The sequence below is a fragment of the Puma concolor genome, chromosome D4, assembly GCF_028749965.1.
Source record: "Puma concolor isolate L17-30 chromosome D4, mPumCon1.1.hap2, whole genome shotgun sequence".
In the NCBI taxonomy this organism is placed as follows: Eukaryota; Metazoa; Chordata; class Mammalia; order Carnivora; family Felidae; genus Puma; species Puma concolor.
In genome coordinates, this window is record NC_141679.1 from 52,041,146 (window position 1) to 52,062,491 (window position 21,346).

At 37.3% G+C, this 21,346-nt stretch overlaps 1 protein-coding gene across 4 annotated transcripts in view; it reads right to left on the minus strand.

Moving 5' to 3' along the window:
* The window catches only part of LINGO2 (leucine rich repeat and Ig domain containing 2), a 506,668-nt gene that overhangs the window by 368,086 nt on the left and 117,236 nt on the right, over nt 1-21,346 (minus strand). For 3 of the 4 annotated variants that reach the window (XR_015243594.1, XM_086685450.1, XM_086685451.1), the window contains exon 2: nt 16,213-16,245. The exons of the other annotated variant lie outside the window; for it this stretch is intronic. The gene's annotated coding sequence lies outside the window, so the exon portion shown is untranslated. The remainder of the gene's footprint in view (nt 1-16,212; nt 16,246-21,346) is intronic. 4 annotated transcript variants of the gene reach the window in all.

The window sequence follows — 21,346 nt, forward strand, 5'->3', positions numbered from 1 at the left end:
ATGGGTCTGTGGAATTACATATGGAGCCTTTCTCCCTCTACAGATGTAGTGAGATCCCTAGAGATCTCTGTGTACTTCTCTGGAACTAGGTTCTGCATGCTGATCAGCAGGCCCCGCAAAGATTCCCGGTGAAGCATCGAAACCCCAGGCTAAGAAAGACTTGTTTTGTGTAGTTTCAGCACGTAAAACTCACACTGTACTCCTTGGGAAACGTGGCCTGCATAAAGGCACGTGTATATGTGCATGAAGAGGAAACATCTATCAGCAGAGCTTTAATTTATTGCCACAAGCATGGGTACCATCATGCCACACAAATGTGCAAGAAAACCTTTACTGGTCAGATGAATTTGGCCTGACAGAGAGTGATAAATATGAACTGAGAGATTATGTGATAGAAAGCAGATTTGCAGGAAATTGCAATCATGTTTATAGTGTTTAGTTGGATGTTTAATCACTTCTAGCATCTGTAAAGAGCGATTGATCTAATGATAGATTATGGAATTATCTCTGAAAGAAAGCAATGAATCATAAACCCCTCTTCCATACAATTGTCAGTGTTGTAACTGTCATACATCTGTCACAAAGACATTTGTTTCTGGATGTCATAAACTAAATATGTGTCAAAGTGGTCAAATGACACTATAGACACTATAGACACTATGGAAACAAATCATTGGAGATCACAGCTGTTTTCCTAGCTCCAATCAGCGTTCATGTCTCAATTATTTGTCTCCCTGTCCTTTGAAAGACACAGGTTCCCAATTCTTTAGACACAGACCCAATTCACATTTTGAACAGCCACTACACATGAGATATTTTTACACATATGCACTTGGTCTACACCACTCACTTACCAGATTTGGTTCTTCTGCAGCTACAGAAACTGTCTGTGAGAAAGCTGAATAAGTGCCTTATGGTCGTCCAGCTGGCAGCAAGGATCAGATCCCAGGTCTGTTGGTTTTACCATAAAGTTGGTGCTTTTAACCACTGCACTATGCAGGTGTTTTTTCCCCAGAAAACAATGTTAGGCTAGATACAAACTTCCACAATCAAAACAAAATCCTAGAGTTACAAGGAAATGTAGAAATCAGATAATCAAAGTCCTAACACTTGAGTTATCCTGAACCACATTTCTAAGTGATAATCACCCAGTGTCTGCCTGAATAAGGTCGATAACAATACTGCCCATACTGCAATAGTGGTCACTACCACACTGTTAGATAGGATATCTTTGGAGGGACATACTATGTCCACTTATTAGAAAAAATTGACGTTTCCAAAAATAACAAAAAAACCCTCAATATTTCCAAACTTTACTACTTTCAAATTTATCCCACTGACACACTATATTAGTAATCACTATGCTTAATGTATTTTGGAGATTATCAAACCAATTCTACAATTGATTTAGAAATACAAAGTAATGTGAATAATTTAGGACCATGATGGATTAAATTAAAAAAAAATAGCTGGGACATTTCCTTGAACAGATTTTAAACCACCACATTTTGGTCTATGTAAAAAAAAAAAAAACTCCCCTCAAATCCAGACCATATCTAATGCCAGAGACCACTTGAATTATTAGAAAGCTCATCCTTCTACTGAGCTGAAATGCTTCCCCTAGCAGCTTTTACTATTAGATCCTATTTCTAACCTCTGGAGGAACACGGGATAAGTTTACTTCTTCCACTGAGTGATGACATATGTCTTGGAACAAATACAGAAATGGGAGTAAAAACTGCTCCAAGAATTTTAAATGTGCTATATACTAACTTGAAGGTAAAATTGTGTTTATTTAAATAGACATAGCTAGGCTCCCATGCAATTAATGTCCCTAAATGAATATACTAATGCATTCCAGAGCAGAATATATGATTTGTTGCCATTTATTCCAGAAACAGAGATCTTGGTGAACACTCGGGATGATGAGTAGTTAAAACAGATGAAGTACTTTAAACCTAATAATGTATGGATCTTTCAAGTTTGCAAAGTGAGTTGTGCTTACTTATCCTTCAGGTTTTAAATTAACCATCTGTAAAATGGGAACAACCAGAAAATACAGCGTTCTACTGGGTAAGCTTCTAGACACTCTTCAGCTACAGAAGTAAAGCAAACAAATAAAAATTATTATTTTACTTGAGAGACAGACACTTCTTGGTCTTTTCAAGAAAATAATTCCATTATATGGCATAAGATTAAATTAATTTAGAAGTAGAGCAAATATTCAGGGTTAGAAACAGTATATATAACATGTATATAAGACATGTTCGTTTTCATATGACAAATACTCCAAAACAGAATCTTAAATTTGCTGTGTTTCAAAAGTCAGAAATCTCTTTGAGAGGAAACAATTAATATAAGCAAGAATTGGGTTACAGATAGTCATATAGCAACATTTTCGCTTTAGATAATGCTTTTTTACTCTGAGCAAATGAACTGCAGAAATGTAGTAAATGATATGTCAAACAATAATGAGGTATCATTTTTTCTTGCATTATACAGCATCACTTACAGACAGGTTCAGTGTTAATTACAATTTTATGTTAATGTTTTCAAAAAGACATCAAGTGGAAGAGTGGGGAACTCTCACAGAACAAGGATTCTACAAATTTTGTGTAAGAGTTTTCATTCTCTGTTCCCAGAACCTAGTAGGGAATTGATATATATCAGCAATATCAATTAAATAAATTAAATTAAGAAATTTAAAAAGTCTATATGCATTCTTTGGACACAAAAGGGTAGCTAATGAAAGTTTTAACATTTGTAGTGATTTTAATTAATGTTTTAAAATTTCAACTAATTTCATAAAAAGGATAGACTTAGAGTAATATATTTCTCTCTTCATCTAGACTATTAAAACAAACTATCAAAACCATTTTTCTTTTTTTTTTTTTTTGGTGAAAAATAGAACAGTGTAGTAGTTATAACAATAAAAGTTACTGAGTTCTTACTTTGTGCCAAGCGCTATTTTAATTGATTTGTATTAATTAACTTAGTTGATTCCTGTAACAGCCCTATGAAGAAGGTATAATTATTATCTCTAACTTTAGATGATAAAACTGAGGAGCACAAAGGTATTTTTCCAGGGTCACAACTGGGAAGTGGATTCTAATCCAGGAGGCCTGCTCCAGGGTCCACGTCAGCCACCAAGCAATATTTCCTGTCATACATCACAGTGTCTAGTTTGTAGCGGATGCTAAACCCTTAGTTTTGAACTGATGAGTCATAAACGGAAAGAACGGTTCACCAGATACTCTGCCCCGAATGTGATGAAATGTAAACAAGCCCTTCTCCATGGGTTTCAAGATGAGGGCCCTTTGTCAAAGAAGCTCAGAATTCAAATGTGCACTTTGCCGTTCTTGCTCTGATGGTGAGAAAGATACAGTAGCTGGGCCCAAGACTCCTGGAGTAGGTATGTGGGCCAAAGGAAGAAAACGTAACCTGTCTGTGCTTCAGTTCCCTTATTTATGAAATGGGGAAGATGCTGATGAAGGTGGCGGGACAGATGGTACCCATGCTGCAGAGCAGACGCGAAAACTATATGGCCGGTGTCAGAGTCTTAGCTGCTATGGTCATTATTATAGCTCAGTTTCTTTACTGACTCCCTTCTTAGCACACTTGAGGTGAGGAAATCTTTTTATTCATTCCAGAAAGAGGTTATTTGGGCTGATTTGCCTGTCTTGTAAAGGTTGAATCCAATCCAACCACTGCAAAAGGGGAATCTGTGTGTCTGTTCACTCTCATTAGCTGTTGTCAAGGCTTGCTAATTCCAGATTGTTCCGTGACACCAGGGAGAGTGAGGAGGATCACAGAATGCAAATTTTCATGTGTTAGATGCCCTTGAAAATCAGCAGTTCTGTTGCCTATTTCCTCTACCTAACCCAAAACTCTACTTCCAAAAGCATCAACTACAGGGAGGGAGGACATGTCCTACACCTCTCCCAGTTTGGGAAGGGGAGTGAGCAAACTGCTCTCAGCCATGCAATGTGGACAAGAACTGGGGAGAAGTGCCCCCCTCCCAGACTGCCAGAGTTCTGAGAGTCCACCCCAGCTGCCTCACCCTTTCTTTCATCTGAACCCTCACCGGATGTGCACAGCAAACAGATTTGGGGTTAAGTTGCCCAGAGAATACTGTACTCTCTCCAAGCGATACCTCCTTCCATACAGCATAATTTCTGGATAAAATTAACATCAACCTTCTTAACTGCAAAATGCAAACAAACAAAACATGGATCCCAGAGTAACCCCCACCTCTCAGATACCCACACACCTGCCCTACCCCTGGCTCTGAAATTACAAAAATATATGAAATTATTTCTTTCCTAATTATATTCCGTGTAATCAGAAATACATTTTTTAGCATGATGCTTTTTTCATCTCAATCACTAGTATTTAGATGACAGGATGCAAATAGATTTATGGAGTGTGACACAAAATTAATATTTAAAAGAGCAAAGAATGAGCAGTTGCTTTTTCTTCAAGTCCCTTTAGAATCCACAGAGAAAAAAAAGGTACAATGCATACACATTGCAGATAGTTACAAAATGAAGATGTTGAAACATTGAGCCTTCGCAGCAGAAATTGACCAGGTAATGCCCACTTGCATTTTGCCTAATTGCTTGACTTTGCAGGCACACTTCCCTCTTAGAATCAGTGTTCTGTATGGCGATGACCTTCCGAAACTAGTCTATTAGCTGAGGCAGTGAGATGTAGCTGCAAGTTCCATAGAGACCTAGGTGTGAGTCCTGCTTTTATCATTTGCCACTCATGTGAATTGAGGTTAATTAGTTAATTTCTCTGAGCTCCAGTAAGATCATCTATAAAGCATCAACACTACAACTTTTCTCCTGAGGTTCCAGTAGACCAGAGATTATAGTTGGAGCCTCCTTAGCATATAATATGCACTTACAAAGTGATGGTCATTAGTGTAAACACTGAATAGTGCACACAATTTATTATTTTAACTGTACCTAGCTACTAGGTTAGAGCAACAGGGTTTTATTTGTTTTTGTTGTAATGGGAAAATCTAAATTACAAGGCTCACTCTTAGATGGTAGAGCATTATTCCCTTAACCTGGCAGCCAGAGAAAGACTCTATGCTTCATCATAGCCCCAGACTTTGGTTTCAATAGAGGTAGTTGGGGAATAGGAGAGTGAGTGGTACACCAAAGAAAGAGTAACTCCAGCAAAGTATTACCTTCCCTCACCAGTGTGCTTTATAATTACAACGTTTGTACACACAAGCGGATTGCCCACCTCTTCCAGCTTTCTAGGATATTTTATCTACTTATTTCCAAATGAAGCTGCTCCAGCACTCCTTTCTACATGATCTGAGAAGTCTAGTGCCTTCCATAAGATTCTTGAGGGCAACAGAGATGCACATATTCTCCTGCCCTTCCCGCTATATTCTTGATTCTCTCACACCATCTCACCCATGGATGCTGTTTGCAGGCTACTCTGCTGTGCTTCCAATGCCAGCCACAACCTCACCTCTTTCATTCCCAAGTATGATGTCCAAACATGAGTCAGAATATATAGGGATCAGCTGGAGGGAAGCAGGGGAAGGATACAGGAGAGCACAAAGACAAATACATTTGACTATAAGAGACTCTACTCTAAACTCCTTCCTACGGGCAAGGTGCTATGATAGTTTGTACCTTTTCTTAGCCTTCCCCTCTCTTCCCTTTCTATCCTATCCTATCCTATCCTATCCTATCCTATCCTATCCTATCCTATCCTATCCTGTTTTAAAAATGCTGGAGTCACCACCAAACTGTTTCATAGTCCCCTAATGAGTCATGACTTGTGGTTTAACACACTGTTCAAGATCCTGTATATCTATTCCATCTGGAGGGGTTAGTTCACATCTATGGGGACCTGATTTTCAAAACAAAAAACAAAACAAAACAAAACAGTTATCTGCCTGTAAAAAGTTATATTATCCTATTCCTAGATTGTGAAACAAGATGGTCATTTAATTACTTAATAGATTTTTTTTCTTCCTGTTTCAGATATTATTTCATTTATTTTTATAGAAACTTTATGATTTAGGTAGACAGACTTTATAGATTTCTGTATCTTTTAAGGATGAATAAACTGAATCATAGACAGATTGGGTGATTTTCTAAGGTCGCACGGATGGTGACTGAGTCTGATTTGGAAGCCAGATTCATTTCCATCTCTTTCCTACTTGCTTATCAAGAATGGCAGAATGTTCAATCTGAATGTTCTGGATGAATAGTATTTATTAAAAAAGATACAGATCCCTGGCTCCACTCTGATCTATAGAATCAGAATCTCTAGAGTTGGACACAGGAATATGCACTTTTAAAAAGGTCCCACAGGGAACTGGTATAGACCGAACTAACTGAATCATTTTCCTAAGTGCCCTATATGAGGGGCAGGGGGGAGGAGTGGGGAGGAGGAGGGGGGAACAGGGGGGTAAGGAAGGGGAAAAGAGACAGGGGAAGGGACAGAGGAAGGGAGGAGAGAAGGGAAGGGAAAGAAAGGGGAGGGGAGGGAAGAAGGGAGAGGGCAGGGGGAAAGTAAGGGAGGAAGCGAAGGAAAGGAAAGGGAAGAGGAGAGGAATGAAAGAGAGAAACCAGAACTTCTGGACGCTTGAGTAATGGTTTCATTGTTTTGTTTCAAAAGGATTTGAGGAATATAAAAGTCAAATACCAATGAACATTGTGCAATTATAGGTAAAGCAAGAACAAAGACTGAGTAACGGAAGAACTAAGCCTTCAAGAAAAGTCACTTGGCTTTGACTTGGACTGTAATTCTTCTAACAGCTAAAATCAATTAAAACAGTGTTTTGAGAAGTTTTTTAAATCTGATGGTATTAATTTGGTTCTAATTCTCCCAGCATCTGAACAAAAGAAGAGATGTCTGTTGCATTTTTATTTTCTAAGTCAGAACTCAAGGGAACTGCTTATACATATGGTCAAAGTGCAGAGAAACTGTGAGTTTGGAAACCACTTATGCATCTCTTCCCTAACCCAGCATAATCACAGAATTGTGGTAACAATACCAAAGGAGTACCTACTGCACATCAAGCACGGCAAACGGATTATCCTATTTAATATTCATGAAACTCTTAGGATGCATCCGCATGTTATGGGCAAGAAAACTCCAAGTTAGGGATTTTATGCAACTTTTCCAAAGACATACACAGTAAGTGGCAAAACAGGGCTTCGACTCGGGATAGTTCACCTCCAGAGCCCATGCCCAGCTGACTCTCAGGTAAATGAACAGTGAAATAACTGAGATAGGCAAGCAGTGGTCCTACTGGGAGGGAGAACTAAATTAAGGCTGAGAAAATGGAGAGAAGGAACAGTATGTAAGAAAACCAACAACCAGGCTGAATCAGTAATTGTTTACCAGGAAGCTGCAGAGGGCGGCTCCTCTGCTGGGATGTAATTCCATTTGAGCCAATGGAGGCCATATCTTATCTTTGGCTCCCAGTAATAAGCCTTCAGGTAATAGTCATGCTAACTAATAGAGGTTTGGGTTTCTTTAACAATAAAAAGAAACTCAGACAGTACCACCGACTAGAAAAGGTGAAACATAGGACTTTGTCATTATTTGACCTTTGATAGGCTCACAAATTAATCATTCCCACCAATCAGTGGGTTCACTGGCATTAGCCAGTCAGACAAGACTATATGGACATCGTCACCTGAAAAAGAAATCCTTTATTTCAGACAAACTGTACATTAAAAAAATTCCTACTATTGTCTTCCTGATGAATTTCTGAGATTTCTACATTCATTAGATGTCTTTGGGGTTGACGATTAGTTTGGGGTAGAGTTGAGCAGATTAGCACATTTAAATATTTATTATGTGATAATTAGCATGTACTTAAACTATACAAGGTAATTATTTAAATATAGATTGAAGGCTAGGGAGTTTCCACAGCCTTTTTTTGTAAGCTCAGACTCCTCTCTTAGAAATAATTTGGACTCCTAGGTTTGCCTCACAAGCCTAAGACCTGAAAGTAAATCAGACATTATAAGATGGGCTGTTTGAGTTTTATGGGGTAAACCGATAAGGTCCTCTGCAGATATTAATGTCTTATATACAAAATCAGTCTTATGTACAAATGTTTTATACTATATACACTGGTATTTTTGTTAACTTTGAGTTATTCATTTAAGACAAATATATACAGTAATATATTCTCTGTGAAGCACTTAGCACACAAAGCTCAGCACTTAGTAAGTGCTAGAAATGTTTCTCTGTCTTCCTCCTTTCCAAACCTAGAACTTTTCTACTGCATAACTTATACCTGTCTCTCTGCTTCTCTTCTAGCCCATATTCATACTTTCTTCCCCACATTGCCTTTATCTCCAAAGAGGAGATGGTTTGTCAAAGAAAGATCAAAAGAGAAAATATTAATTGTAATTATATTCCTGAGGTACAAAAATGCAAAACATTTTCAGTGTTTGCTCTGTAGATAAAGATGGTTATGATCCCTGCTGGTCACATGAGTCAGCAGAACAAATATCACCCAATTAATTTCTATCTTAAAATAGTAGTAATCCTAAACTCCCTGAGAAACTGGAAGAGAAAGTAAGCCACAATGTCGACTCCCTCTGAAGAGGATGCTTTGGGATCCTTTACATGATTAGACATTATGCTCTATTCTGTGAAAGCCAAGGATGTTCTGTAAGTGACCGACTAGAAATAATTCTTCATTTTCTTTTGCGAGAGTTTGGTTTTGTTTCAGATGCCGTCTCTCTGTTCCAAGTACCATCTACTGCTGCCTGCTTTATTTTTTCCCTGTTGTTTTTGGTAAGATGAGCACCACAGTCAGATTGGCACCATGCTGCTAAAGCTGACAGCAAGCACTTTTGGTGGTCCTCTGAAAACAGCAGCACTTTGTTCTGTGTTTAATGCCTAAGATGTGGAATCTGCCGAGGCACCTGCCATTTTATACAACTCTATAATCTTCCTCTTTATTAGCTGTCTGGCAACATTATCACACTGGCTGCTTGGTTTAAATCTTATTCACTCTTGTAATATAAAAAGACAAGAGAATGTCCCTGAAGATAGAAACTTAGTCTCTTGCACTGTAGACAGTTACTTTTTTTTTTCAATGTAATTTTCCTTGAAACAAAAATCCTTTTATATTTCCACAGGAAAAGAGAATATCTCTTTGCCTCCTAAGTAAATATTTTGCATAACAATTGTCCAGATGTGCAAGATGCCTACTGAAGCTTTCTCTAATGACTAATCCTTTAGATCAGTTGTTTAAAAAGGCATACGCTGTAGTATATATTCTGATTCATTTACTTATTTATTTCATTCATTCAGACAACATTTATTGGTTCTTGCTATGAATCACACACTATGCTAGGTTTTGTGAATACCAAAAAGAATAGCATTCTTTGGGGAAAACAAGTAGGGAAGATAAACTCACAAAGACATGAGCCACAACATGTCAAGTGTTAGGATAGAAGTAATGGCCGAATGTCCTGGAAACAAAGAAGGATTTCTGTCTAGTTTCGAACAGGGGAGTATGAGGAGATTTCACAGAGGAGGAGGAGATATTTGAGTTCACCTAGTCAATATGTGCTAGAAAGGAAAGAAGAGGGAAGGACATTCTCAGTAGAGAAGATCTGAAGAGTTCAGCTGGAATAAGGGGAGCTTGGTAGGGAAGACCAGGAAAAGAGACTGGACATGCCACTTGGACCAGAATGTAAAAAATTAATTGGAACTAATTAGCTGGAATTCATTGCCTAGGTACTGCATGGCCAATAGAAACATGGCTCAAAGCTAAGAGCCGGAACTGGGCTGCAGAAGCAGTCACTATAATACAAGAACAGTCATTACCAGAAAGCAAATCGGCAACATCCTATGATGCAAGATCCTGGAGCCACACTTCTGTCCTAAAAAGGAGCTCCAACAGGCCTGGGTGAAAGTTTATCACAGAGGTGGCAGCTGAGGAGAAAAAGAGCAGCTGATGGGGCCTGGGAGAAAGCCAAGCTAGGGAGGAGAGAGAGAAAAGGAGGGCAAAGGAAGTTTCTCCATCTGTTTGGGGGTTTAACCTTACCCTTCAGAGTTAAAGAATAAGAATGAGAGCTGGAGGTACAAAGTTCCGCCTGCCACGGGCCCCTTTTGTTTCTCCCCTCCTCTTCTTCCCACAGGGAATATACCTAGTTTGAGGCTAGCCCAGAGACCTAAGAGGCAGAGGAAAGGAAGGGTGTTCCTGGGCGGAGGATATATACAGGTCTGACTGTGTGTGCCTAGGGGTCCAGAGTAAAAAGCAAGCCCTCACCGTTTATGGGGTCTCTGAACTTTTCACAATGTTAAATCTGGGGTCAAATTTGGCTCTGATTGCTGTGATTCTTTACATTTTTCTTACTTCTTTAAGCAGTCAAAGCCTGTTGTTTTCTCTTGCAATCCCTGCGGCTACTATACTAACTACAGCCTGCTTCCCTAGTGGTCTTTGCGTTTCTGGAGCAGTAACAGGGCACAGCATCATCGAGTTTATATGAAAGAAAAACCTGAAACATAAACTGGTTGGCCTCCTGGTGCTAGCGTTTCCTCTATATTTCACCCATTATATGATCATCCGGCTGTTTGAAAGAGTACTTGGGAGGAACTCACAAGTTACCTGTGCCCCGGGATAACCATGTTTTACAGTAATGTTCCTCCTTATATTGAGCTGGATATGTTTCCTTCTGCATTCTGGTTTCTCATATTATCACGTGGAACCATAGGCTTAATCACATTTCTCTTCCACGTCAGACTCCTTTTGCGATTTGAAAATAGCTAACACATTTTGCAGCTTCTTCAAGGGGGAAATGAAATGAACGTTGGAGGACTCACTCATCAGATATTAAGCTGGGATCATTCACCTGAATTAGCTCCTTTAATGGGGAAAATTAAAATGAAACCCAATATTTAAGCAAACAAACCAGAAAAAAAAAAAAAACAATAAAGGAGGAAATGATTTCCCCAAGGTAAGTGGCAAGGTCAAGATTTAGAGCTAGAATAAATTACAAATTATTTATATTTAAAACTATATTTACATTTAGCTTTTAGTTTTATCAAGGTAATATAGCTTCAGAGTTTAAAAAGCCAGGTAACGCAATACTATAGTAATATAACATACTAATAATCATCACCTACCTCATCAGCTGATTCAATTAGAAGTGAGTCCATTGCTCAGTCCACTATGTATGGTGCCTCTGTCCAACGAATAGTGTTATTTGCATCCATCCCCATCTTTATTGCTGGACATATATATACATGTTCATGTGCTGTATTTGTATTATGTATTCATATACAGAATATATATGGCTAGGACAAAATTTGCTAACATTCGAATACATTTAGCATTTCTATAATCTGCCAATTCCCAAGATTAAAATTCTGAATGTCTTTTTGACTTATTAGGCTTATTTATTTGGTATGTTAAGTTACTTTGAAAGCACTGTCAAACCAATAATGATAAGTCTTAGGTTGCTTTAGCTTTTTAATTTCTCTCATTAGAAAACCTGGAGTATATGCCAAGATAAAATCAGAGAGGTGTGAGGGACAGAGGAAAGATTTTAGTCAGAGAGACTAGGGTTGAACTAAATTATAAAATATTGGGAAAAAAAGGAGAGAGAGATATATACAACAAAACCTGCAAGAACTAGGGCATAAGGGGAATTTAATGGTTTGACATTTGATAAGATTTGAAACATTGCATTGTGAATACACTGATAAATGGGGAAATGCAATTATGAAAATGGTTTCTGTGGTTTATAAATCTGATCACCTTAAGTCATCTTTGAAAGAGTCACATGAATACTGGAATTTCTCTTTAATTAATAATCATCATCTAATCTGTGTTTCTGTGAATGACACTTGATACAGAAGTGCAAGAAAATAGGTAATTAACAGCCTTCTGCATTTGTGGTGCTCAAATCTACAGACACCACTCCCAGGGTGAAAGTATTAAACAGCACTGACATGGAAATAAGAGCTACATCGTATTTTCAAATACACAGGAAGGACAAAAGGAAATTAGATTCAGAATCTGTAATAAAAACGAAATTAGTTTTTTTATTTGTAGCCTTTCATCTATGTTTTTAAAAAAAATAAGTCCATTAATATTTAACCTCCGAACCCTTCTTGCTATCTGCTAAAGAGATAAACATACATTCATATTTTCAATTGGTCTCCTTTTCTCACTGGCACTTCTAATGGTTTAGGTTGCAAATCATTAAACCCAAGTCATCCCAGCTAAATGAAATGTTTAAATGTACTTTTTAACCACCCTCTCATATTCTAATATATATACATATTTACACATATATACATATATATAAATATATATGTACATATATATACATATACATATATACATATATACGTATGTATACATATATACATGTATACATGTATACATATATACATATATACATACACACACACACACACACACACACGCACACACACACACACAAGCACATACTATGGCAATGAGTTGATTTTGATCTATTTACTTTTCTCCATTCCTGTAGCGAAGTTGGCAAAAACAAAACAAAAGAGAATTCAACTTAAACCCAATAATATTTGCTGGCTTTCTAGTAACCTTCAGTGATTTAGATTTTTTTTTTTCTGGGTCTTCTACAAATGTCAGTGGAATTCACAGAGCTGAAAGAGAGGTAGGGGTTCTTGACAAGGTTTAGAGTCAAAATAAACTGCACAATATTTACTTAGAATCCTATAAATATGGTAAAACACAAAGAAATAGTAGCCATGAGCTCTCAGCTTATGGAATTCATGATATAGTCAGGGAAGTGAGATGGTCTGAGAAGCGCCTAACAGTGGAAGAGATGAATAATAATTTTAGTCAACAGGATGGTATTCAAATGCAGAGTTTCAGAAATAGTTTCCATTCCAAACAAAAGATCTTCCTATCTTCTTTACCAAAAAGTCTGGGATGGCCCCTGGTAAGGAAGGAGTTAAGCAATGTGATTGTGGTCCCTATTTCATCACTAGTGAACTCAGTAACTTAAAAGAGTTGCTTAACTTCTGTGGGCCTGACTTTCATTATCTCAAGGGAAAATAGATTAAAATGAGTAATAGTTGAAGTATTTTTTAGACCTAAAAATCTGTAACTGTGACTTCTTTTCATGAAAAGGTCATGAGTATACCTCCAGTGGCTAATGCAAACCATAAGAAAAGTCTACATACAGCAGATGTAAGTGACAGAGAGTCTAGGGGATACTGTAGGGATAGATTGGGTGTCTGAGGCAGGTTCAGAAATGAGGCACTTCCATCAAATATCTAAGTATTTCCTGGAGGTGGTTCTGGAGTCATCAATATATATGTTTTCTTTTTATTTCTCCTTAACAACTGTACTTTCACAAGATTGCAGATCATGAAGTTTTACCATTTATCCATGGAATCCAGTGTAGGCACCATAATCTCATTTCAACTGGTAATGTTTCAGACCCTTACAGATGAGAAACCTTGTCACTGCAGAGCTACAATCCCCTTTCATCCAAGTGTGTTTATGCGATTTGGAATCTTGCTATCTCAGAGGCCAGATTAAGAACTTTTAGTAGTATCCTGCATTGCTGGGACTATGATATTCCTGGCATTTTTTTATGAGACTGAATTAGAAATGTCATTTTCTCCAATGGATCAGAATTATTTCCCTATAGAAAGTCTAAGTTTAACATGTATATATACTTGACAGAATATGTGTCAAAATGAACCTTGGGGCTTGGATGTGAAGATGGCAAATTTCTCTTCCTTATGTCATCAATCTAGTGGGCTTTGGAGTGTCTGTTGCCTCTCTAAGGGAGACTGAACAAAGTGGAATCATTTCACTCAGATCTCTAGCTTTTGGGCTTACGATGAGCTCCAGCACTGAGAGGCTGCTGTTGGATGACCCTTGTATATTGGTGACTTGGCATAAGATCACTGGCCAGTCTAGTTGAGGGAAGGCTGACTTTCCTCATCTATTTTGATACACATAGACAATGCATACATATGGAACTACAGATGTCACCAAGAGATCCAGTTCCCTACTTTTCTATTGTTCTTCTACTCTGCCCTTCAGATTTCTTAGCATTTTTACTGCTATGGATGAATGATTTCCAATCTGTCCTTAATGTTTTCTCTTTCCCACCAATCTGCAGTCTCTCCTCTGTCTACCAGGCCTCATCACTATGAATGAAGGGACTCTGCACACAAAGGCACAGGCAATGCTCATTTCTGTAAAAGCAAGATTTGAAAGCTGGTACCAAACCTCTCCTTCAAAGCATTGACTCCTTCCTTACTACTATTGTTTCTCTTCTCCCCACAGCAACCACTCAAATTGCTTATTTCTCTCACCTTGGTGATATTTTTCAAAATCTTATATTTAGACAAAAGTAGATGTGGTTTGCCACAAGATGTCACAGTTCGATGGGAAATCCCAGGTTATATTTTCACATGGAACAAAGTTTACCACATAATGAATACATCTCTGATGGTGAAACATTAAAGATCAAGTCCATGAGAGAAATTTAATTCAGAGAAGTAAAGATGCTGCCTACCTCTAATAATAACGTTTTACAATAACGATAATGAAACAAAGTAATAATGCTAACTATCATTTACTGCATTCTTACAATATGGCAAAGTGATTTGTAGGTAAATCATCTCATGTATTCCCTAAAAACCTTATGAGGTAAGGATTCCTATTTCTCACACTTTACAACAAGGGAAAGCAAGTATTAGAGATGTTAATAAGCTCACCCAACACACAAATAGTAGATGGGTAAACAGGATTCAAACTTGGGCAAGTTGATCCTAGAGCCTAACATCTCAACCACTACTTACTGCCTCCCAATAAGTATTATAATTAAAGAGATTGATGGCTGAGATAATTTAGACTATTTTAATCTAGATTAGTAAAATTAAATTAGGTTGGCACACAGACACTAGAGTCCCTCCCCAATTACGACAGTTAAGTTTCTGAAAATACCTCTGTTTACAGAATTTTCTACTGAGGACCTCAAGACCTTATTTTTTTAAAAATTAGATTGGAGAAATCAAAGACAATAAGGGAATAATTAAGAAAGCCTTTTTAAAGTAAGTATACCGAAAATAAATAAATAATACATACCTATAATAAATAAATAAATAAAATTTTGAAATTTTAAACATAAAGCATACTAATGTTCATTAAAATGGAACAAGAAAACAGCCCTCCAAATTAAAACAATATTTATTCATTTTAATGTTAGGACTACTGTACTTTCAACTTTCCACTTACTAACCCTTTGTCAGCAGAAAATTTTCAGTCTCTGCTTCCCATGAAGTTTGCTTCAATCTACTTCTGATGTTCTTACAAAGAGCCATTTCATGTGCATCTGGAACGCTTTGTTCTTTTTAAAAATTTATAGTATAACACATCTATCTTGGTCAGAAAGTCTTAAAATTGCTAACGAGGTAAAAGGAAAGAACTGTATATTAGAATTTTGAGGAAGGGTGACTGATTAAATTATAGACTACTGTATGTGGATATACTTCTCAGCTATGTGATGGCAACCTACATATAATAATATATATCGCACAAGAGTGAAAGACATTACAGAATACATCATCATACACAGAAGACTCTTTTCCTTATTATCACACTGATTTCCTTTTTTACACTAATTATTTGGGAGTAGACATATCTGAACACCTATTAGCTGAGCAATATCATGGAAACATTGCTCCTTTATCAAATACAGCAAGCTAACTTGAAGACCTGTGATAACAGGTAAAAGTTTGCTGCCAGAGATGGAGAGAAGGGTTGGAAGTGGGTGTAGGGTTGGGAATATGGTGAAGGTAAGACAACAAAATATTCACAGTAGAAGATCTGATGGCAGGGCTTATATACAATACATAAGTACAAAGCATTTACTGAAAAAAAAAACGGTAAATGGATTAATGGATTAATGAGTGAATGGATAAATGAATGGATGAGGTAGAAAAATATTGAATATTTCCAACTTTACAATTTTGACAAGGATTTAATCAGGTATTATATTTGATTGTTATCTTGCATTCTGTTACAATCTCTGTTGTACTTTTCCATCCACGAATGAGAAAAATAAAAACGTAATGTCCTCTAATCACTATTTGTGAGAAGCTAAGGATGTATTTTGCTTTGCTTCTTTTATACTGTTTCATATTAACAAGAGGTTTTAAAACATCATGAAAAGTACCAACCTTGAAAGCTGCATTTTGTTTTTCTCATCTCACCTAAAAAAATAAAAAAGACAAGAAAAAAATAGCAAAATTTAAGTGAAAGCCAATTAAGGCAACACAGCAGTAAAAAGAGCATTTAAAAAAAAAAAAAAACTTTTACCCATTTTCCCCTTGACAAAGGAGACACATTTAACTGTGAAGAGAGAAACACTCTGATAAAACTTTTTCTCCCTAAATAGTTTTTTAAAAATATATTTTGTGCTTTTTGTACTTTGTGATAGTTTGCTTTTTAAAATTTTGGAAGGCATAGCAATTATGAGTGACAATGAGTAAAAATACAGAGGGGATGTTTAATAGAAATGATAAAACTAAATTGCATGTAAGGAGAAAATATATAGGCAGCAATTAATCAACCCGTGGAAATTTGCCATCATGATAAGATTTGTCGATAAATTCAGACAAGAGTATCTTAAGAGGCTATTACAATTTATTCTCAGATTCTGTATTTCTATTCTTGAATGCTTATTAGAATATAGGCTTTTGCTTCTTCTCCCTCTTTGCTCCCCAAATAATCTGTTCTCCCTTATGGACCAAGTGATTATTGTGTTGTTTATAATAACTGTTCTACATTCCTTATGGAAATTGTAATTATGATGCTGAATATTCAAACTGCAAGCCACTTTTCTCAGGGAAATTGTAATTATGATAATGCAGTATTTACCCAACCAATGTTTTCTAGTCATTGTTCTCTTTGAGGAATGAGGAGGTGAGAGAAAAAGCACTGAAATAAAACATCCTGTTGGGATCTCAGATATGTATTCTGGAAAAGCATCATCATCATAACAACAACAACAATAGCTAATAATTGCTATATTGCAGGTGTGGCACAATCAGGTTGACACGTGTAGGAACAGGTGTGTATTTCACGCAGGTGTACGTGAATTACACGTTTCTCATTTAACCTTCACACCAAGCCCCAGAGGTAAATAATATTACTATCCCAATTTTATGAGGCTCAGAAATATTGAGTAACTTACCTAATATCACACAGTAGTAAATATTAGAGTAAGGTTTAAATTCAGGTCTGTTGGACTTGAAAAATCTATTTATGAGCTCATTGTCAAAAGCCTCCCTTTCGTTCACTGGTATCAGTGCACATTGGTGAATTGATTCGCCCGCAGTCTCTCTTTTCCAAAACCAGTGTTTCTTAGTCTGTGTGTGGCATAGTCAGCTCCATGGCAGATAGACACTGGCTATAACCCTTAATCCCCAAATATCGAATTTCTTACCCTTACCCTGAGAATGGGAATAAACCTCTGTGCAGAGTGAAATTCAACGCCATCTTTTTGAAGGGCAATTTGGCATTATTCAGTAAGATTAAAATTTTTCATGCGCTCTGATCCACAGTTGCACCTCTAGAATTTATGTTAGAGGTATCTAAGTACTCATTACAACATTGTTTTAAATAGTGTAAACCTACAGAAGCAGCCTGAATGTCTCCCAAATACTTCATGCTACAATAGAATACAATAGCATATTAAAGTTATTAAAAAGACGGGTTCATGCCATGTGTCCTGGAAAAATGCCCAGAAAACACTGTTAGGTTAAAACAGTAAGTTGTGAAAACAGTATATATAATTTGATTCTGCTTTTGTTAAAATATAGATGTTTATTTATGTATATGTACCATCTGATTTTGCATAGAAGAAAAACTAGGAGAATAGATACTGAATACTTACAGTATCTTTTAATAATAAGTTGAAAGGGGAACTTCCCCCCATGATTAATGAGTTCTCAGTGCTTGAAATGTTTATAGTGAACATGCATTTTTTTTGATAAGCAGAAAAGAAATTTTTAAAAATAGAAAAAGACAGAATCAAGGACATCCAAAAATAAACACAAATATTATAGTATTTCAAAAAGAAATCCAGCAAAACAAATAAAGGTAAATCCAATGTCAATCAGTGAAAATTATTAATAAGTGAGCCCCTAGATAGGATGGGAACTGGGTCTCTCCTTAACTCCTCTCATCTGCTTGCCTTACCTCTACTTTGCAAGATCTATACAACCAGGGCCCCAAGCAAGGATGGAGACCCTATCCTTTACTCTCTAGAAAATCAGCAGTAATTGTTTAGGATTTTTTCAATATTAATAAACAGTGCTTGAGTACCTATCATATACAAGAACTTTACAGACGTGCTTTTAAATCCTGTAATTGCAAGACAGGTATTTTTACTTTCGTTTTAATACATGAGGAAAATTAGGATCACTGAAATAATTTATTTACCCAAAGAGTCCAAGTTATCCTTCGTTCTCTCTCTCAGATCTCTTTTTTCGTTTTTTAACCTGGCAAATTTACCAGGCTTGATCAAAAAAGAAACTAAGATTAAAAAGAAATTCAGAAACTAAAACAAAACAGGAAATAAAAGACAAGAACAAAAATATATAAACTAATGGTTTCTTTTTTAGCAGACTACATTCTAGCCACCTGATAACTGTCTTATGCAGCTTGAAGATTTCCAATATCTGTTCTTGGTTCTTCTCTCAGCTTTACTCTCTGATACCCTGCCCAAAGAGTTCCACTGCCCTCTCTCATTTCTTTTCTAAGTCTTAGAATAACCTCTCCCTTGTTCTTTCAGTGGAACCCATTTATTTCATATATAGGCCACACAATGAATATTTCTGTTCTCCCACACATGGAAAGGTTAATGAGCTGTCCAGCCTGGTAACAATAGGGGTCAATTTCAAGCCTCAATTTCAGCACTAGCCCTCAGGGAGATGGACCAGCCACTTGACTGAAAGCTGATTATGACCCTGGACTTCTTCCACCTAAGAAGGAGCAGTGAATCATTTCCACTTAAACTGAAGCAAATTCCAAATATGTGTTTGCTTACTTGCTTGCAGGGCTTTGTTTAGCACCATAATCTGACAACCTATAGTGTTTGATGCATCATTACATGATCCTCCATAATATCACCCAGTGGAAATACTTTCGACATCAGCAGTAGGCACATGTTCATGGCATCTACTCATCTCAACACATATGGCATGACACAGAAGCTCTGGCCTGATAGTCCCATGCAACACCTTTTTGATAGTATGGCTGAAACACCCGTGTGAAGATGGTATCCGACAATGATGGGGTGTCACCAGAAGAATATGATAAATATTCCAGATCAAGACCTTTATTTAGTACTTCATTCTCAGTAGACAGAATGTATACATGGGTCTAGGAACCAAGGAGAGGAGGTGGAATTGGTTGAACTTAGCATCACTCCCAGTGGCATAAATGGGGAATTGGTGGCTCCTGTTTCCACAAATTTAGGGTCTGGATCTAGAGATCCCAATTTTCAGAAGTAGAATGCTTCCGTGAGGGGACACAGTAGGAGTCCTATTAAACTTTAAAATGTATTTTGTATCCAATCACTTTGAGCATCCTATGTCAGCTGTCTGGCAATAAGAAGAGCCACCATATTGGCAGGATAACTGATTGATCATCGTGAGGAAGTAGAGCTGCTGTTCTACAACAAGGGAAGGGAAGAGCTTCTGGTAACCAGGTAGTTCATAGAGCATTTTCTTTAGTATTTTCCTGCCTATTTTTGATAATCAATGGACAAGTACAGCAGCCATGACCTATGCGAATGGTGAGGAGGTTCAGACCCCTCAGTAACGGTCTGTGCCAGCCCACAAGGTAAACTACATATATCAGTAGAGGTACTAGCCGAGGAAGAAGGGATTCTAGAATGGGTAGTAGAAGAGAGAAGACAATAGGAAGACAATATGTATCAGTTGTGGCCTTGAGACTAGCTCTGCTGGCAGGGGCTGTAGTCCCCCATAATCTTCTTCTTGGAGGTTTTCTCAAGAAAGGTGACTACTAAGGAATCCTGGAGGAGCTGTTCCCAGATAGAATAAACTTATTTTATGAAGCAAAAAAAAGCCAAGTATCACAAGGAGTAAACACAGCAGATGCTGCAGGACATTGCCCACATCTGCCTTTAGGAAATGGGAGTCATTTCCCCAGTTGCCTGAAGTGTTGGCCTCCGATGGCTCACAGCTGACTCCCTCTCTGGAGATTTCCCTCCTTCTACCAAAGGGAGCTGCCTTACCCAGATTATTTACCGTCCCACAGGCAGCTCACATCTAATGACTCACCAGTATAGGAGTACAAAAGCCAAGCCCCCTTTTCTCTACTTGGGACAACTCCAATGATGTTGATCTCAAGTACACTACCCAGAAAACTTCCTGCATAAAATCTTCCATCACAGGGGCGCCTGGGTAGCTCGGGTGGTTAAACATCTGACTCTTGATTTCTGCTTAGGTCATGATCTCACAGTTTGTGGAATCGAGTCCCTCATCTGGCTCTGTGCTGACAGTGTGGAGTCTGCTTAGGATTCTCTCTCTCATTCTCTCTATGCCCTTCCCCTGCTTGTGAACACACACACTCTCTCTCTCAAAATAAATAAACTTAAAAAAAACAAAACAACACTTCCATCTCAGTGTCTCTCAGGAAAACTGACCTAAAGAAAGATCACAAAACTCAGAAGACTTGATACTGAGCACTGAACATAGATATGACTGCCTCTTAAGCCCATAGCATATCCATTGTATCTTCCTGTTTCCCATAAAGAACAGTTTAATTTAATTTTAAACATATATTTGTTTAGGCAGTAAACACAGTCAATAATGATATGTTTAAGCCTATAAATCAGAAAGCATTCTTCATTGTTACACAGTATCTACAATTACGCTGCCATTGGAACATTAAACTAATGTATTTATACCTCTTGAAATCCAGACTGAGATAAATTAATAGACATCTATACACACACACATACTAATTTATATTATAGTAAAATATGTATGCACATGCCTCTGCATATATGTGTGTACATCTCTATCTATGTTATAAAACATACCTCAAGGCTAATTTCAAGGTTAATTTGGCCAAAATCCCCAGTTATGCTAGCCTATTTTATTTTTTTTTCTTTTTACTTTTGATGTTTATTTATATTTTTAGAGAGACAGAGAGAGACAGAGAGTGAGCAGGGGAGGTGCAGAGAGAGACAGAGACTGAATCTGTGATATCATGACCCGAGCCAAAGTCAGGCACCTAAATGATTGAGCCACCCAAACGCCCCAATGCTAGTCTATTTTC